The 20,308-nt window shown below is 39.0% G+C and overlaps 1 protein-coding gene and 1 long non-coding RNA gene across 6 annotated transcripts in view; one reads left to right on the forward strand and one right to left on the reverse strand.

Moving 5' to 3' along the window:
* GPC5 (glypican 5) overlaps window positions 1–20,308 on the forward strand; it is a 1,359,194-nt gene that overhangs the window by 293,675 nt on the left and 1,045,211 nt on the right. The window lies entirely within an intron of this gene.
* LOC106505326 (uncharacterized) lies at window positions 14,018–19,771 on the reverse strand. The gene is made up of 3 exons (XR_014820032.1): window positions 19,658–19,771; window positions 19,115–19,254; window positions 14,018–14,381 (listed from the first exon to the last, which is right to left on the reverse strand). It is a non-coding gene; the product is annotated as an uncharacterized LOC106505326 (long non-coding RNA).

Here is a 20,308-nt window from a genome sequence, read left to right on the forward strand (position 1 = left end):
TGTGGGGAGCTCTCTTATAGCAATACCGTGTTAATTTTCCCTTTACCACCTGAAAAAAAATTTTTTTGTAGTTTTCAAAATTTTATTTCTCTTTTTTCTTTTTGAAAGATTTTATTGATTTTGTAAAGGTGATATATATGCTTTTTATAAAAAATCGAGCAATACAGAAAATTACAAAGTCAAATCTCCAAATTCTATTACCTAGAAGTAACCATTATTAACATCATTCCACAAAGTCTCCCTTTCAATATATAAATATATTCAAACTTTCAAAAAAAGTTTGTATAATGCATACAATCCCTATGTTAAATTTAACAGAAGAAAATAAAGCTGAAGCAAAATGAAGGAATTTTTTCCTTCATGAACTGACCTTTTTTCATGAGGTCATAAATTTTGATTGAAATGGGTGGGGCAATGTAGCAGGAATAGGTGCTTAGTGAGTCTGGACTACTTTCCATGGATCTGACCTGTGCTTTTTCCACCCACTTGAGCCTGATTTCCAGTAGATCGCTTCAACTCAATATTATATTGCTTCTATACAAGCCCAGCCTTATAGCCTGGCAAATCCAAGAGCCCTTAGTTCATCATGGGCATCTCAAGTTGCAGAATTACTTGCTGGTTCAAGGAATGCAGTTTCTATCAGAGCCCACTTGCAAACCAACAAACTAGCCAACTGACCAACCAAAGCACTAACCAAACAAAACGGTGTTCAGCAAAAGAAGAAATAACTTTATTCCCAAGCCCTTGATGTCTATACTAAGAGTCTTCTGATGGGGCTTTCTAGAGTCTCTGTAGCACATTTTTCTTTGTGACCAGTACTTCAGCCCCCATTGAATGGACGAGCTAGGTCATCTGGACTAAACATCAGAGGAGTGGTTATTAATGTGTTACAGCAACACAGTATGTTGTAATATGTGTATAATGTGGTTTCTCTAATATACAAAGGGACCCAAAAAGCACCGTGCCGCTCTTCCTCTGCACTAGGTTATCTTAAGTGCAAAAATTTGACTTTTACATTAAAATACCCTGATCGGATTCAGACTATTAGACATTTAGAAACCCTGCTGAATTGTCAAGCACTCAAAATGTCAATATCTTTCCCCACCAGAGTCATCCACTTGTCTACTAAGTTATCTTGGATGATGTGATCAATATTTTATTATCAGCACGGTGTCCTGTAGGATGTCTAGATGATCCCAGCTCCTGTCTGTCACGGTGTGGAAGAATTGCCCTGAGGTCTAACAGCGCAGGGGTTCTTGCCAGCTGAAAGTGAAATGTTTCTAATTGTCCTTACTAATTGGTAAGGAGATAAAAGCATTTGCCAAATCATTAGCTGGATAGCAGGTGGCAGGACATGTTTTGATTTGTTCTAGCAGACACCACATACAAAGGAGTATATAATTGGAATCACCGTCTGACTCAGGTTATGATAATCCAGTCATTCTCAATGTCCATCCCAGTACATACAGGCCAGCTGAACAAGTGGGGTCAGTGGTGAGGTGTTAGGGTCGGGCACCACTATGTTTTTCATATCTTTGATGATGACCCTAAACTCTGCAGGCATATTCCCTAGAGATATTGTGATCCTGTGATATAGGAAGAAATATGTATTTGCTCTTCAACATCATTCCTGGCATAGAGCTCCTAAAACCTTGGATGTCCTAAATGATGAGAGTGGAAAGGTGTCTTTCGTTATGTTAATGAGATGACTCTTGGACCCCTACCTAAGGATGGGGGCTGTATGCCTGGGGAAACAAACATGTGATTAGAAGGTTGAGGAGTTCCCTTTGTGGCTAAGTGGAAACGAATCTTACTAGTGTCCATGAGGCCACAGGTTTGATCCCTGGCCTTGCTCAGTGGGTTAAGGATCTGGCATTGCAGTGAGCTGTGGTGTAGGTTGCAGAGGCGGCTCAGATCCCGCATTGCTGTGGCTGTGGTGTAAGACTGCGGCTACAGCTCTCATTCCACCCCTAGCCTGGGAACCTCCATATGCCGTGGGTGCGGCCCTTAAAAAAAGACAAAAAATAAAGAAAGTTGGAACTTTCAGTCCCACCTCCCCACCTCCAGTGAGGAGCAAGAGGTCGCAAGTTGAATCAATCACCAATGGCCAATGAGTCAATCAATCACACCTGCGTAATGAAGCCTCCAGATAAACCTCAAAGACGTGGTTTGCAGAACTTCTTGGTTGGTGAAAAGATGGAGGTGCTGGGAGAGTGGTGTCTGCAGATGGTAGCGATGCTCTGTGCCCTTCCCCCGTGCCTTGCCTTGTGCCCTTCCATCTGGCTGCTCCTGAGTTACATACTTTTATTACAAACTGTTGAGTCGGTAAGTAAAATGTTTCTTTGCGTTCTATGAATTGTGGAGCAAATGAATGAAATCCAAGAGAGGAGAACTTCATGGGAACCTGTCACTTGTAGCCAGTTGTTCGGACATACAGGTGAAACCTGGACTTGAGACTGGCCTCGTGTGTGTGTGTGTGTGTGTGTGTGTATGTGTGTGTGTGTGATTGGAGGGGGCACAGTCTTGTAGGACTGGACCATTACCCGGTGGCATCTGATGGTATCTCCCCATAGGTAGTCTCAGAATTGGACTGGATTTTCAGACACCCTGATATTGTAGGAAAATAGCTTTCTGTTGGTAAGGGGACTTTCACTTTCTCTCCACGTGTTGGAATTGGTACCGGAACCAAAACACCTAACAATGTGTTTTTTTTTTGTTTTACTATTTTTTGCACACGAGTAGTTTTAGGGATTTCAGTTTGGCCCTCACTCTATAATTTGAAGATCCAGTATGAGGACACTGCTGAGGTTGTGTCTCTCTCTTCCAAATATATATTCAGGTGTGTGAAACAGACACACCTCTGTGGATTCACTGGACCCAGCATGAGGCAGACTGAGCCTAAAATTTAATTTTCCTTTGACCTCTATAAGCCCCTTTAAGACTCACAGAGTATAATGGCATTCTGGGTCTTAAGGATAAAAGTTAAATGAGAGCTGATGTCTATTCCTGAAAAGCAAAAGGACCACAGTTCTCTTAAGAAAAGACATGAAGGAAGATTTATACTAATTGTTAGCCTTGCATATGGATCATTCTCAAGAGAACCCAGTCTTGCTATAGTGAAGGTACTTGGAAGCTGGGAACTAGGAACTAGATGAGAGTCTGAATTCTTTTTATAGCCAATAACATGACATTTAAAAACTATCCTTAATTTCCAAGGATTTTTAATTTTTTTGTTAATTCATACCCAACTCTTATTTCATGGGTGAGCTGTTTTCTTATCATTCTAATTAATGTATTAACTAATAGTTTAATTATAGTTATATAAGTTAACTGATACAAACTAATAGTTTAACATTTTTTAATTTCCTACAATTGTGTTCTGTTTTCTCTGAGATTCCTTTTTTCTGTTAGCTGAGTTTCCTTCTAGATTCCTTTTTAAATTTAATTTATCCATTGGCAGGAGTTTCTTTTTATGTTCTGTATATTATTTTTCAATTGTAGACTTTGCAAATATTTTCTATGATGATATTTCAGTTACATGTAAATAAGTCAGTTAATGAATAACTTAGTCTAAGATGATCTTTGTTAAAGAGAAATTACTAAGTTTACCAAATACGTTTCTCGTTTAAAAATTCCTTGCCTGCATCAATTGCTTTTAAATCTTGTAAGCCTCTTTATTTACTGTTTTTCAGAATCCCTTGATGTTTGTGAAATTTATTTTTTCAAATGTGTTTTATAATCTCTTGAGTTTTTATCGGAGTTATATTGAATACAAAGATTGATTCAGGCAAAGACATATTTATAGTGCTATCTGTGGCTAGTTAGTACTCCGTTTCTAATGGTTGGTCTGTTCATGGAACTGGGTTTTCTCTGTGGATGATCCACCGTGTATAGGAACAACCATCCTGGCGAGAAGCTTGCTGTACCTGGTAAAACTCATACTCTGTGTGCTATAGTCCACCTCCTTGGGCTGTTTCCCAGAGAAACTCTTGCTCATATCCACGAAGGTCATTCTTCAAAATCTGTTGTAGCTGAGAGTTAGAGACAAACTATATTTCCATAGCAAGAGAAAAAAGTAAAATGTAAGGCTTTAGAACATTATGACACAGTCAGAAGGAAAGAACATACTTTCACACCTCAAAACCTATCGCTGCGACTAGAGAAGAAAACTATTGAATGAAAATAATAGTACAATATTAATATAAATTAAACACACATAAAATAAACACATTTTCAAGGAAAGGCTATGGCAAAGTACTTACAGTAACTATATTAGAATGGATATTTATAGAAAACCAGGAAAGAGAATGAGAGTTGAGGGAAAAAAAGAAGATAATGAAAGAAATGAGAGTGGGGGTGCTCAAGGATAAATTACCATGCTGTGCCAGGAACTGAGAAATTTGCTTAACTCAACTCTCTATGTTTGAGACTATATGTGTATTTGTGCATGCATACATAAACACATGTACTATTAAAATTTAGATAAAGTGTTTTTTTTTTTTAATTTCAGGTTTCTTAATTAAAAAAGTAGTTAAATCTCCCTCAAAGAGCTGATGGTACACAATTTTTCAGTAACTGTTTTTTTGCCATTTTATATGCGAAGCACACATAATTTTTCATATGGATTTCCAATTGACCTAACAAATTATTAACCAAGCCACCTTTGTGTAGTTCATAAAAATGTGAAGTTAAAAAACTTAATATTTCCTGATTTAGTTTACTAATTAGAATTATGTCCACGACGATTTTCTCTTTTTAGTTTTATTTTCTTTATTTACTTTGAGCAATACCCATAGCAGAAACTACCTTGTATAAATATAAACAAGTTTAAAGCTATCAAAAGTAAACTATGGAACAAAAGAATTTAACAGTTTCTATAGTTTAATAATGTTCTAGAATCTCAAAAAGTTATAAAATGCATCAGTATCTCTGACATTGTCTTACCATACAATTGAAAATAGACTCTATTCGGTTTACTAAAACTTAAAAACTTTTTACATATAGGTCATTGTCCTTAAAAATTATTTTATTGTAATTTATTTTAAATTTAGTTTCTTTATTGGTATATCTTATAAAAACTTCTGTTGTTTAATTATGCAGATTTATGGCACCTAACTTAAAATACATATATTTTCAGGTCTTTGTGGCAGAGGAAAAGTTTAATTTGTATAGTTTTCTATTATTATTCAACCAATACAAAATTTTGTGGCTTTATTTATATAACCATTTAAAAATTATTTTATCAAAGTACAGTTGATTTGTTTTAATTTCTAGTGCACTGCAAAGTGATTCAGTTATGCATATATATGTACTATTTTTCATATTTTTTTCTGTCGAGGTTTATCCCAGGATATTGAATATAGCTCCCTGTGCTGTGCAGTAGGACCTTGTTGTTTATCCATTCTATATATAATAGTATGTACCTGCTAATCTCAAACTCCCAATCTTTCCCTCCCCCCCCACCGGCAACCACCAGTCCGTTCTCTGCGTCTGTGAGTCGGTTTCTGTTTTGTAGATAGGTTCATTTGTGCCATATTTTAGATTTCCCATGTAAGCGATATCATATGCTATTTGTCTTTCCCTTTCTGACTTATTTCACTTAGTATGGACTCTCTGGGTCCATATATGTTGTTGCAAACCACATTACTTCATTCTTTTTTACAGCCCGAGTGGTATTTCATTGTGTATATACCATATCTTCTTTATCTGTTTATCTGTCAATGGACATTTAGGTTGTTTTCATGTCCTGGCTATTGTAAATAGTGCTGCTATGAACAATGAGATGCATGTATAATTTTATCCCGATACAGCTCCAGGAGTGTGACTGCTGGATCATATGGCAACTCTCAACTCTCTTTTTAGTTTTTAGAGGAACCTCCATACTGTTTTCCAGAGTGGCTGCACCAATTTACATTCCCACCAACAGTGTAGGAGGGTTCCTTTTTTCCCCCACCCTTTCAAGTGTTTGTTATTTTAAAACTTTTTAATGATGGCTGTTCTGACTGGTGTGAGGTGGTACTTCATTGTAGTTTTAATTTGCATTCCTCTAATAATTAGTGATGTTGAGCATCTTTTCATGTGCCTTCTGGCCATCCAGATGTCTTTGGAAAAATGTCTATTTATGATATAAACATTGGTGACATAATTTGATTTTTTTTTTGGAGGGGTGTGGTTAACAGTATTTTGTGATGATTTTGTTTTTGTTTTTGTTTTAATTGGAATGTTTAATCCATGGTGTGAGAAACCAAACTCTAGTGAATTTTTAGAAAAGCAGAAAGATGAGTTTACTGCAAAGATTTTGATAGGCAAACTGGGAAAATCTAGGCTATGGTAGCAGTGAATTTTGAGTTGTTCACAGACTACAGGGATTTTATAGAATAAATATGGAAGTTATTTAGCTTTTTCAGCTGATTGGCTGCCTACTGGTTTTCTTATTTCGATCATGGTAACTGAGTTAGGGGAACAGAAAGTCCAGAGATGGCATGAACAGACTTGGAGATTGGATGGTGTCCTCTGCCAATTTCTGAGAAGAGCTCCAAATTCCCATAAAGTTAGGTTAAGTTTTGTTTATATGCCTGCTTCACTCTCCCCCTTTTGTACCTGACATAAGTGACTCAATGTTGCGTTGCTTCCACAGTATTTTATAGTGATATGTATGATACACTGAGGTGGTAATTGTATTTTAAGGCTACCATCTTTTTTTTTTCTTTTTATCCCATTATTTTATTCTTTATTCCATCTTGCCTTTTTTGAATTTAACAGATTATTATTATTTTTATCCTCATAGCATTTTCGGCTTGTGTTTATTATTCTCTTAATGGTTATCATAGAGATCACCATATGCATTTTTAATTTTTACAGTCTCCTTTAAAAGTTTTACCACTTCATTGAACAATAAAAGTACCTCAAAGCAGTTTCACTCCATTACTCTCTTCCTACCTTTTATGCTATTTTTATCAACCAATATCTTACTTCTACCAACATTTTAACACCCCAAGACATCATTGCAACTGTTGTTTTAAAATAGTCAATATTTACCGATAATTACTCACATATTGTTTTCTTTCTGGTACTGTTTCTTTCAGTTCCATGTGTTCATCTAGAATCATTTTGCCTTAGCTGTAGTACATCTTTCATTGTTTATACGGTGATGAATTCTCTCAGCTATTGTTTGTATCTTCACTTTTGAAGAATATTTTCACTAGGTCTGGAACTCCAAGTTCTTGCCAGCAATGTTTTTAAAATTGTAAATGTCCGAGCCGTAATTCAGTTCATGACATGACACTGTATTAAGCTGTATGAAAGGTTTAATGGAAACAAGTAATGAGAGCGGTCACTAAGGTTAGTGGATGCTGCATACTGCTGGTTCCCTACGCACATCCCTTTACTGGCCATTTTATATCCTCCTGTGTCCTGACTGCTGATAACTCACAGCTGCCTTATTCTCCGGGAAATGCCCTCAATACATAGCAACCGTCTGTATTTGTGATCTATTGCTACCTAACAAATCGTTCAAAACTTTAGTCGCTTAAACCAACACTGAGCATGTATTATGTCCCCTTCTGTGGATCAGATATTTGGGAGCTGCTTGGCTGTGGGGTTTTAGCTCAAGGTCTCCGGGGAGAGTTCAGTCAAGAAATCAGCTAGGGCTGCAGTCAACTGAAGGCTTGAATGGGAATGCAATACCCTCTCCCAAGAGCGTTCACTCACGTGGCTGTTTGCAGGAGGCCTTGGTTTCTTGTCACAGTGGCTTGAGTTTTCCTACCACGTTGTGGCTGGTTTCCCTTAGCACAAGCCATCGGAGAGCAAAGCTGAAGTCTCAGTGTCTTTTATGAGCCAGCCTCCAAAGTCCCACACTGTCATTTTTGCAATATCCTGAAGATTTTACAGGTCAGTTTCATTCAGTGTGGAGGGAGTCTACACAACGGCAGGGAGGGCAAGGAGAAAGATTACTGGGAGACACCCTGGGCAGTGGCTATGCTCCATCTTTGGTGGAGGGTTAAACTTCCACCCTGGAGGGCAGCTTGCAGGCAGGGACCGACTGACGTGACCTTTACAAAGCTTGCCCCTTGCTCAAATGGTGGGAACAAATATGTGGATTCCACGTCCTGTGGAATCTGGCTGAAGCAAGAGAGAGGCAGTCATTTGTTAACTTCTCATTTTCTCTGGCTTCCCTCACTTAAGAGCAGTTCCTCAGTGGATCACCTGTATCTGCCTTCCTATCTCAAGTGCTGCTTCTAGGAAATCTGACCTGGAGATATGTGAAAATATTCCTGAAATAAACACAGAATAAGGGTAAATGAAGGCAGAAGTATAGTCTTCTATCCTAAATGTAGCTATTTCTCTTTATATTCCTAAGTTCTTAACTTGTTTCCCCCTCCTCCTTCTTCCTCTATATTCATAGCGAACCTTTCTATTGAACACATTGCCTTCTTGTTCTAACATTTCAAGAAGAAAATGGACTTAGTAAAATCTGTCTCTGGATCTAAGGGTTGTGATAATAAGCTTGTTGATGAAGTCTGTCTTTGAGCTTGGAGAAAGAGGGGCTGAACTTTAGAATTTATTATTTTTTAAAATCACATTTTGGAGATGGGCTTATTTAGCCAACCCTCTTTTTCCCATGTATGTTGCCTGCTCATAACGAACTAATTGAAGACCTTGAGATATTGATATACACTAGTTACAAAGGTCTCCAACAAGTTGAGAAAGGCAAAGAAAAGCTACTGTTCCTTTAAACATCTAGCAAAGTATCACTATTTAGCCTTTTTTGGGCAGAAACCAAATCGGCAGGGCTTAAAGGACATTGCACTCATCTAGCTGTCTAAACCAGCCCTGGCAGAGTGGGTTCCCTGTGGCAGTTCCTGCTCTCTGCTTGATTTCTTGAAGTTAGCTGGTAAGAATACGCTATTAGCAGGCTTAAATCGGTGATAATTAGCTGTACATTATTATTTCAAAGTGGTGTGGCTGTGCCAATTAAGTGGGTAATTAGGAAAACCCCAGGACAATAAATTAAGATGGAGTCTCAACACCAGTGCCCCATCTGTTCTGCAGCAAGCATTCCAATTAGCCAAGCTTCTCATTTAAGAATACGCCAATTACGGAGATTGGCTGCATGCATGAGTGTGTATTGGGGTAATAGAGACTATCTTAGGTCTTCGTAAAAGAAACATTATTTTTAATGTCAGAGATGATGTTGATGTGAAGGGAGGGAACGGAAAATTTTTAGAAATATTGGAATTTTAATGTTGAAAACAAAATATAACTTTAGGAGTTTTTCTTTCTCTTGATTTTCTCCTCAGAACTTCATTGGGACATTCCATTTTATTCTAATGTGATTATTAAATCTTGACTTGGGTGAGAATTTTGCCACTAGAAACATGAATAATTTTATTTACTGAAGGTGGGAACTCAAGAGGACCCTTGAAATAGCCGAGTTTAAAGAGAGGACTGAGTCAGAGAGCATCATTCTTATCAGGATGAGTTGATCTCTGAAAGCAAATATAATTGTCACCCTGAATATCACAAGATGACATAGTGATGTGGTTAAAAATAATTAAATCACAATAAGAAAAAAACTTTCAACGTATACTGACTGAAGAACACTTAATATTATTTAGGATTATGGCCAAGACAGCTCAAAAAGTTCCTATTAAATAGGATCGGTTAGCTTAAAATACACGAGTTTATAGCTAGGTTGTCAACCCTTGTTTAGCAAGATACATTTTTAGTGAAACCAACATTAATTAATTTATAACATTCTTGATGTTTGCGTGTTTGAGGATATATATTTATTTAAATGGTAAATCAGTATTGATATCCTGGCTTAATGAATTGTGTATACACATCCTCAGTGGGTGAGTCCACTCTTGGAGAAAAGTGTAATATCATGTATAGGACTGGAGAAGGCAATTTTCAATCTGTTTCCTAAAAGCAAGTTAGTGCTGCTTTGAGGTGCCACTATTATTTATTATCTGCAAGTTTAATTTACTAAAATAAAGGTCATGCTCCCTTCAATAAGAACATTGCTGTTTAATTTAAAACAGTGCTTAGTGAGTGGTGGCAGTGAGGGCAGCCAGGGCAGGGCAGGCCAAGGCCAGGCTGGATAGGGGGCCAGAGGCCAGGCCAGAGCAGGGCTAAGGAAACCTGAGCACAGGGCAGGCCCACGTCAAGCCCCACATGAATAATGTAGGGCAGGACCCCACGGGGTCAAAACCCAGGCACACAGGAAGAAGGAATGCCAGGAGGCAGAGCAAACATATGGCAAAAGTTTAGGCTAGCAGTGTTTAACCTTTCGCGGGTCATGCATCCCACTGAGAATCTGATAAAAACTTCCCCCAAAAAGTCCACAGTCCAAGGTGTGCACAGTTTCAGTGCCCTGAAATGCAATTTGCTCCACCTAAAAGCATATTAAACACAAAGACTTTAAGCTGGGTTTGCTCTTACTTTCTAGATGTCCATGGAAAAGTGAATGACCATGCTGTGAAATATCTGAAACAAAATCCAAACAGTGGAAAATTTAAGCTAATATTCAATAGTATTTGTGCTGAAAGGAGATGCGGCTCCCAAGGCTTGGTATAAAGTAGAAGCAGAAATCACAAGGCTCCTAGAGGTGGCTCCGTACACAGGGTTGGCATCTAATGGGTGCTGCTCACATTCATTTTGTTTTGATGATAACAGTGATTAAAAATTACAGACAGCAGGAGTTCCCATCGTGGCTCAGTGGTTAACAAACATGACTAGGATCCATGAGATTGCAGGTTTGATCCCTGGCCTTGCTCAGTGGGTTAAGGATCTGACATTGCTGTGGCTGTGGCTCTGATTCGACCCCATGGGTGTGGCCCTAAAAAAAAAAAAAAAAATTATAGAATGCAAACTTATGTAGGTATCAGTGAGAACCCTCATAGTTTGCTTGCTTATATAAGGGTAGGTTTGTATCAGGAAATAAGAGATTTATTCTAAAATCTTCAGGTTAAATACATGGTCTGCAGTCATTTGGGCTTCCAATTACTTTGCGACATCTGTAATATCGAAACTGACAAATTTAAGTTCATGTGAGCAGAAATAAATCTCCCCAAATTTCTCACTATAGAGAGAATAGTATATTTCTCAGCCAGCCATAGGAAAAATGACCTTTAAGTTGGACATATTTTTAAGTGGTTCTCCCCAAACCTTCTATTTCCTAGTAAACAGTAGCTTTTGCCAGATGAATTTAGAAAATTTTCAATGGTATTTATAATCATGACGGTAGGGTTATTTAATTTAAATGGCTCCAAATAGTCTTCTACCAAGAAAACCAAACTGTGAGTGAAATTTTCCCTAACATACCTGAAAGTTTCTTTCCTCCCTTCCTCACATCCTTCCTCCCTCCAAGGGAACCTTCTATCCATTTTCCTTTGCAAAGCCAGTGAATGAAGAGTTGAAAAGAACCCCACATTCAGCTCTCATTTTTTTTTCACTCAATTTTTAAGTGAGGAGGATTGAAATTTGTGTCATATTGAAAGGGATGATTTTTATAGGAGCGCATAAAAGCTATTTCAGAGTTTTTAGCAGAATCTATGGGGTCTGCATCAGGATAATGAGTGAGGCTCATTTCTTTGACTAAAGTAACAAAATTAATTGTATATAGAAGATCATGAGTGCTCCCTCCACACAAGGGTACCAAGTATTTCTTTCACTTAACTGTACGCAGCAAAGAATATTCCATCAATTTAAATCTGTCACTGGCCTTTGAAATGTCTTATGCACACAGGTACGAGAGGGAATATGGGGAGCAGTAGAACCAGAAGAGATTCATATTTTTATCCAGTTGCATGTTCAGTAGAAATGACAAAGCTGCCAATTCCTCCATAATTGTCCTCAAAGTAGAAGCAATGTGTTTCTGGAGTGGATTATATCATTTAATAGATTTTGCTTTTTTTTTTTTTTTCTTTATACTGACACATTTATATCAACCATTACCATGACACACCATGGTCTCCAGAATTGCGTGTGGAATCTTTAGCTTAGAATTTCAGCTGATGGAAGTTTGAAAGTAGTTTGTTTAGGCCCGTATTTGTAGACTCACAGACTTTCAGCTCACATTTTCCTCTAAAGAATTTGATTCATTCTATTTGATGACTTTTGAAGAGCAACAGGTCTGTGGTGCTCCTTGTGCTGTGTTGTTTTGACCCTCCTTCAGCAAAAAAGCTTGTTATGCCTGGAACATGACAAGTTTGGGGTCCTGCAATTTGAGTGAATCCAAAGGATTTATAATCTTCGTCATATTTTGTTTGTCTGCATTTTCCCATATAAGCTAAGTCTTATAAAAACAAAGATTATGTGAATAATCATAATGGAAGGTTGTGTTACTTTAATTCTGATCATATGGACAACATTTTATTTTATTTTTTGCCTTTTCCAGGGCCGCTCCTACGGCATATGGAGGTTCCCAGAATTGGGGTCCAATCAGAGCTGTAGCCACCGGCCTATGCCAGAGCCACAGCAACGCGGGATCCGAGCCACGTCTGCAACCTACACCACAGCTCATGGCAATGCCGGATCATTAACCCACTGAGCAAGGCCAGGGATTGAACCCACAACTTCATGGTTCCTAGTCGGATTCGTTAACCACTGCGCCACGACGGGAACTCCTGGACAACATTTTAGATGGCATAAGTGGGTAAATGTGATTGTACATTATTCAGTCCTGGTCAGCAATATTCTAAGCCACCTTTTAGAAGTTGAGAATCCAGTAATACCTGGGTTATATGTAATATTCAAAAGTAATTTTTCCAAAATGAGAATTACTGGAATAATAGGAATATACTTGAAGATGAAAATACCAGCTTTTTGTTGAACTATGTCGACTACAGATTTCCTAACCCTAAAGCACATAGTTATATCAGAATCCAGGAACACAACTATTTGTACCACGAGGTGTACAGTAACTGAAAATGCAAGCGAGAATAATTTGTACTGGGCATAGGTTGGCCATCAATAAGAGGAGTTTATTTATGGAGGTGACCAGGAATATCTAATTGAAGTCATAAATAAAGAAAACAGGAAATGAGGAAGAAGCAGCCCATTTATTGGCAGACTATCAAAGTGAAAATAGTTCATTAATGTTCTGCTAATGCTGAGAGAGGAAAATATGATCCAGAATATGTTTTATTGTCCCCTAAGTTATGCAGTTTATAGTTAAAGTGTTAGAAAACACAGAAAATAACTTCCTGCAAAAAGGAGGAACATTCAAGATTTGACCTAAGATACTGAATTTCAAAATATAGGTATGATATTCCTTTGTATAATTGACCTATATTAGAATCACTAGAATCACTAGATTTGCAGAGATTCTGTTTGGCTCAACTTTCTCCTTGGTCTTGACCCAGCCAGATCCTAGACAATTTTTTCTATACGAAAATTATTAGCATGCCTCCTGAAACTAGTAGAACTGAACAAGTAATTGTATGTTTTTATTAAGATGAACAAAAAAACTTATGAGGTAGGAGAAATTATATCACTTCTCTTTGGGATGCTCAGCTTAATACTATCTGATTGGTTTAAATATTGGATGCTTGGTCCTGTGTTTATTTTTATAAATGAGTTAAGGTCTTTGTTTAAAATCCTTTTTAATGGGGCACAGACTCAGTGTGTTTTGAGGTACATGTTTACAACATGGGAAAATGTGATGGGAGCTGGTCTTGAACCTAGTTTTGACATCAAGTTTAAATCACTCTTTTTGGAGGAGGATGGTTTCAGAAAGGGTGCTTTTTATTGGGATGTTACATGGTAATGTGTTGAGTCTGAAGGATGTTGCGAAGTGAGAATAGAGGCATCTGTACTAATTGTGTAGACAGCTCTGAAGGGCCAGATCAACGCTAGTATACAATCCCCACCTGTCAGTGTGAAACACGCAGCACCTGTCCAAAAAGAGCCCTCTGCGGAGGGATGGAAAGATATTAGCTTATTTCCATTGCTCTTTTCCATTATTTTCCTTGGTGCTCTCCAATCTACCGCCCGTCTTAACCCCTTCAGCTCTGTTGAGAAAGCCTGTGGGTCTGCTAAGGAGGGGAAGTCCCATCCCATGAACCAAATGACTTCCAGTCAGGACGGAAAAACCTGGAGTCATTTCGTCAGGGAAAAAAACCTCTTCTCTCTGAGAGTGGTGCCAGTTCTGAGGTCACAGCTTCCATGATGAGCAGTAGGTTCAGGTGGGGTTCAGAGGACAGACTTTACAAGTTACTCTTTTGGAAAAAAACCTATATTTTCTTTTTCATCAAGTACGGTGCAATATGCTGGAAACCCATTTCCGTTTGTGTTAAAATGTGCTGGTGCCATTTCTTGCTTTTGGCTTCTTAGTGTTGCATCCCCTCTCTGCCCCATCTCTTCAGGCATCACAAAGTCTGTATAGAAAGGGCCAAGAAATTAGATTTCAGTCTCCCTGTAGCCAGTCTATCTGTATATATTTATTTTCAATACCGTGAGAACCGTTATTGCTGTGGAATAGAAATTGAAAGAAATCTTTAGAAATCTCTTCTTAAGATCTCTACAAATATTTTTTCAAATAGAATGACTTTGTTGAGAATTAAGTCAAATGATGAAATAGGGATTCTGAACTGCCAGAGAAAATAGCCCTTCTCTAGAAACATGTAATTATGTATTTCCTCTGCTGAGCAGGAGACTGACATTTTAAATGCCTCCTGTTTGACAGCGGTGGTCAGACACATCCACAGGTTTGAGCCTGTTCATTAGCGCCCATTAACCTTAACTCAGCCTCAGGCCATTCACTGGCAAACTGCGTATTTGACCTTTGTTCTACAGAGACTTTCAAACAGTGTGTGAGGCACTGCTTTTAATTTGGGTTCTGTATTATGTGTGGACTGACATGAGGGCTAAAAAAAAAATCAATACATGTCATTAAATACAGAAACGTGTGGTCTGAAACATTCCACAGAGAAAAGCTGCATTTGAAAATCAGTTTCTTCTCCAACATTTTTCCATATAATTAGCTTTGGCCCAAATTAGAAATAGTCTCTCATATATCGTGTTCAAGGGGAAGAAAAAGCAAGGGGGCGCTCTTTGTGACAGTTGATAAACGTTTTAACATGAACACAAATGTCCACTAGATGAAGACATTAGATGGAGAGGTTCGCCTTTTGAACATAGCTCTATTTCCAACAATGTCTAATGAAATAAAATGCAAAATCAAACATAGATTAGAGCCACATGCTTAAGTGAAAACAGCTCTCTAGAAAATTGGCAGAATTTGGAACACATAGTTATCTCTTTTCAAACCTTCCTTTATAAGGAACATGGCAGCCTTATAAAGTAAAAAGGAAAAATTGGCATAGTGGAGTGGTTTGCTAAATTATGGCAGTGTTGTTATATCCAGGTTTTGGAATATTACACAGCTGTATAAAAGTAAGACTGAGATTTAATAACCTGAAAGGAGTTTGTGGTATATTGTCAAGGGAGCAGAGCCAGTCTCTTGCATGTGTATAGCTTGGTCCTAGTTTTGTAAAACCAAACCATCTCTGTCTGTCTGTCTGTCTGTCTGTGTTTTTTGGTTACATGTTAAGGTGCATGTTGAGGAACCTGAAGAAGGCACACGAGGCCATATACCCTTGGCTGCCTCGGGAGGGAGGATGGAAACACTGAAGAGCCATAGATATTAACTTATTCCTCATGTGCTATTTATTTATTTATTTTTAGAGCTGCATCTGCAGCACATGGAGGTTCCCAGGCTAGGAATCGAATCAGAGCCGCAGCTGCCAGTCTACACCATAGCCACTGCGACACGGGATCCAAGCCTCACCTGCAACCCATACCACAGTTCATGGCAACACCAGATCCTTAACCTACTGAGCGAGGCCAGGGATCGAACCCGCAACCTCATGGATGCTAGTTGGGTTTGGTACCACTGAGCCACAACTGGAACTCCTTCATGTGCCTTTTAATTATTTAACTGCTCACCAAAAGAAATTATTTCTGTCATTAAAAATGATTCGAGTCAAATGATAATGGTGAAGCCAGTCAGAAGTGTCGCTCAGTTTTTGAGCAGTAACTGGGCGTTCCTGTGTCAACCTAACTAGAAATGACAACTTCAGGGTGAATTACTTTTTTTTTTTTTTTTTTTTTTTTTGTCACATGGCAGATCAGGAGACCTTTCTGACACTGCTGGCCTCCAGGATATGGGAAACCAAAGAAAGCACTAACCAAGCTGGTCTGCGTTCCTCTCTTGCCTTCAGTCAGCTCAGGGCAAACAAGGCTGTGCACTATGAATGAGCAATTGTTCTCCAGCTTTCCCTCTTTCCTGTGCCAGCACAGTGGGCAAAGCTGTTCATTAGCCAGTGATCAGAATTTACTCCTCTCCCTGCTTCTTGCACCAGACCTTTCAGACTGGTGAAGGGATACAGATAAATCCTGTCTAAACATGTTGCTTTCTGAGTGCATAGTTTGGCAGGAAGAAGTGATGTATCTGTTTTCTGGTCTACCAATCTACTACTAAGTATGTTCTGTGAAAAGAGTGATCATTTCTGTAAAATTTAAAAATGGAGGAAAATATTCTTCTCTATAAAGATTCATTCAGCTTTGGTGGGTCAAATATCTGATATGTTCCCAATATTGCTTAGTGATGGCATTTTTATTAATAAATGAAACAACAGTGTTGAGGTCTAAATGCCTAACTTATTTTTTACAAGTCCTTTCGTTTCTCTGGTTTTCACTTTTCGTAGTTATAAAATAAGTGACTGAACACTAGGATCTTGTGGGAAACTTTTAGAAATACTCCAATGTCCAGGTCCTACCCCAAAGATCAGACCTGAATGTCTGAGGGAGAAGTCTAGGTAAACAGTTTATATGTTTGCTCGTGATGATAAAGTGCAGCTAGAACAGAGCAGGACTGGAACAGATGACCGTGAAGGCTCTTTCTGACCTTGTCTTTATGATATGGTATACCTGTGTGATATGTTAATTCTCTCTCTGTTTTTTCTTTTTTTTTTAGGACTGCACCCACAGCATATGGAGGTTCCCAGGCTAGGGGTCAAATTGGAGCTGCAGCCACCAGCCTACACCACAGCCATAGCAATGCCAGATCCTTAACCCACTGAGCAATGCCAGGGATCTAACCTACGTCCTCATGGATACTTGTTAAATTCATTTCTGCTGAGCCATGATGGGAACTCCTGATATGTTAATTCTTATAGCTATCTTACACCACAGTGTGACTACATAGCAATGTGTCACCACATCTTAATTTCAGCATCTTGTGTATATATAGAGCCTGTTTAGTAGAACCTGGCACAGCTTGTAGTCCTGCCTTTGGATTTCTTTCATTTTCTAATAGGACAGACCAGGAAGGTCTTTCTGATATTTCTCCAAAATTTAGGAGCAGGTCCCCCAACTTAAAAGTTCCCAAGTCAACAGCAACCTTTAAGGACTTAAAATTATTATTATCATTTTAAAAAGTGTATTTATTGCAGAAACTTCTCATTCTGGAAGTGGTTAAAAACGGATGCCACATCTGGGGCCAATTCAACAAGAATTTGTTGGGTGTCTGCTGGGTACCAAACCCTGGGGAAATAAAGCAGGCTTGGCTCTTGTCTTCAGAGAATGCACCCTCTAATTGGGGAGGCAGACATTACAGACAGAGGCATTATGATACCAGATAACCATAAAGTAGATACCAAGTGGGATGTGAGAAATAGGATAGACCAACAAAAGCTTCATGGGCTGGTCAGGCAAAGAGTTAGGAGATGAGGTTTAAGGTAGATCTCGAAGGATGGGTGGAAGGTTGGAAGGGTGAAGCGGGAGGGAAGGCAGTTCAGGGTAGAAGAAACTTCATGTACTAAACTTGGGATCTTATGCAGTAAGTCTTGAGATTTCTTATACATGTAAGTGTGCGGTTTTCAGCTGGGGTGTGTGGCTGCAGGGAAGGGCAACTGTCATGGGAAACAAAGGGGCAAAGAAAGGAGAGATGATGAGCCATGGGAAGACATTTTCCCTGAATGGTGAGGATTTTAAAACAAGAAGGTGTGATGGCTGTTTTCTGGAGCCTTAAGGCTGGTAACACCTTGGGACATGCATTGAAGAGAAGAGGAGAAGGCAAAACTAGAGCCAGAGAAGTCATTTGTTAGACTGTTATCATTCCAAATGAGAAATTATACATTTGCCTATGGCTCTGACACACAGGCTTTGAATAAATATTCTGACAAACATGTTTTCCTCTTTAAAAAAAATGCATTTCAAAGTGTTACTCTTAATAATTGTGTTTGAGGAGTTCCCATTGTGGCTCAGTGGTTAACAAATCTGATTAGGAACCATGAGCTTGTAGGTTCGATCCCTGGCCTTGCGCAGTGGGTTAAGGATTCAGCGTTGCCGTGAGCTGTGGTGTAGGTTGCAGATGTGGCTCGGATCCCATGTTGCTGTGGCTCTGGTGTAGGCCGGCGGCTACAGCTCTGATTGGACCCCTAGCCTGGGAACCTCCATACACTGCAGGAGCGGCCCTAGAAAAGGCGGGAAAAAAAAAAAAAAAGACATAATTGTGTTTGACTTGTGTATTCCAGAGATGTCTAAGACTAACATGAACAACCAACATGTAGGTAACACAGCCCCTCAAGGATAGTAAGCTGGAGCTTCTAACATCTCCCTGCATTTATGTTTTTCCTAATTTTAGTTGAAACTATTCTCATGATCTAGAAAATATTTATATTGATATAGTCATTCTTCCAGCAACTTAAAATATGGAATCACTCAAAGAATATGATATTTTATCCACTGAGACATCTCATGGAAAACTGGAAAAGGTGGGCCTGGTGCATTTAAAAAAAAAAAAAAGAGGCTGAGCCTTAAGCTGAGAACTGAAGTACGGATTCCTCTATTAAGATCACCATTACCCGGCTCTGTGGCAGTAGATAGTTGTTTTTAATCTCACTAAGGCCACTAGGTATTTAACTCCTTCATTTCCTGCCAATTCAATTATTATTCTATATCCAGTATAGATCTCCTGGTCCTTCAATGCAACCGCTTTTCACAACACTACTCTTAATTCCTGTGACCTAAAAACTGCCACACGCAGAATATACACTTGCAAAGTAGGTTCTCCTCTCAGCGTTTAGTCTCACAAATCAAACCTTACCTCGACATTGACGTAGACTTTCTTCCATTATTTTAGTCTCAGAGAATTCGCTCCAAAGTTAGACACTCCGTTTTCCGTAATCCGTCCTCGTTTCTTTTTAGAATTTATGATCCATCAGCTATTAATTCGCTTTTCTTATCCTTGTAGCAATTAAGAGAGACTAAGTTGTGATGGGGTAGCAAACGACCTCAATCTATCATTGGTTTAGAACCAAAAGATTTTTTTCACAACCTATGCCCATTGCAGACCAGCGGGGGCGCTGCTCAAGTTGTGGCTACTCTGTGGTTCGGTCTCAGAGCGACAGAGTGGCTGCCATCTGAGGCATGGCCTGCCTGCCATCAGGAGGGAGGGAATCAGACGCTGGCAAAGTCACACGGATCCTCAAAGCTTAAGCCTGGAGAAAGCACATCACTTCTGCGGCCTTATTATCGTCTTCCGTTTCACACACATATTCTAAAATCTCTTTTGTAATCGAACAAGCATACACTCATATAGAACTCCCTTAATGTTCCTTTTGAGGACTCTCTGATTCCAGTTTCTTACCTTTTCTTTAATATTCATCATACTGAAAATCTGAAGTCTGTTATTCTTTATCAAATGCGTGAATTACTTTATTAATTTGCTAGGGCTGCTGTAACAAAACACCACAGACTGGCTGGCTTGAACAACAGAAATGAATTTTCTGATAGGCCTGGAGGCCAGAAGTCCAAGGTCAAGACCTTGGCAGGTTTGGTTTCTCCTGAGGCTTCTTTCCTTGGCTTGCACTTGGCCACCTCTTGCTGTGTCCTCACACGGCTTTTCCTCTGAGCTCATGCCCTACTTGTTCCCTTTCCTCTTCATATTAAGACATCAGTCAATGGATCAGAGCCCACCCATATGACCCCATTTAAGTTTAATTACCTCTTCAAATACATGGGGGATTAAGGCTTCAATATATGAATTTTGGAGAGGACACAATTCCATCCAAAACAACTATGCTCACCCCATACAAAGGATATTCTCAGTATTTTAATTAACCTTTCATAATGGCCTTTTACATTGAGGAGTAGCTCTCTAAATTTCCTCATTCTGGGAGCTCCTGTTGTGGCTCAGCAGTAATGAAGCCGACTAGTATCCATGAGGATGAGAGATCAACCCCTGGCCTCACTCCGTGGGTTAAGGATCCAACATTGCTATGTGCTGTGGTCTAGGCTA

The sequence above is a fragment of the Sus scrofa genome, chromosome 11 (genome assembly GCF_054392235.1).
Source record: "Sus scrofa isolate SSC_HxYL_T2T_F1_AM1 chromosome 11, Sscrofa_HxYL_maternal_Yorkshire_Landrace_v2.0, whole genome shotgun sequence".
NCBI classification, from domain to species: Eukaryota; Metazoa; Chordata; class Mammalia; order Artiodactyla; family Suidae; genus Sus; species Sus scrofa.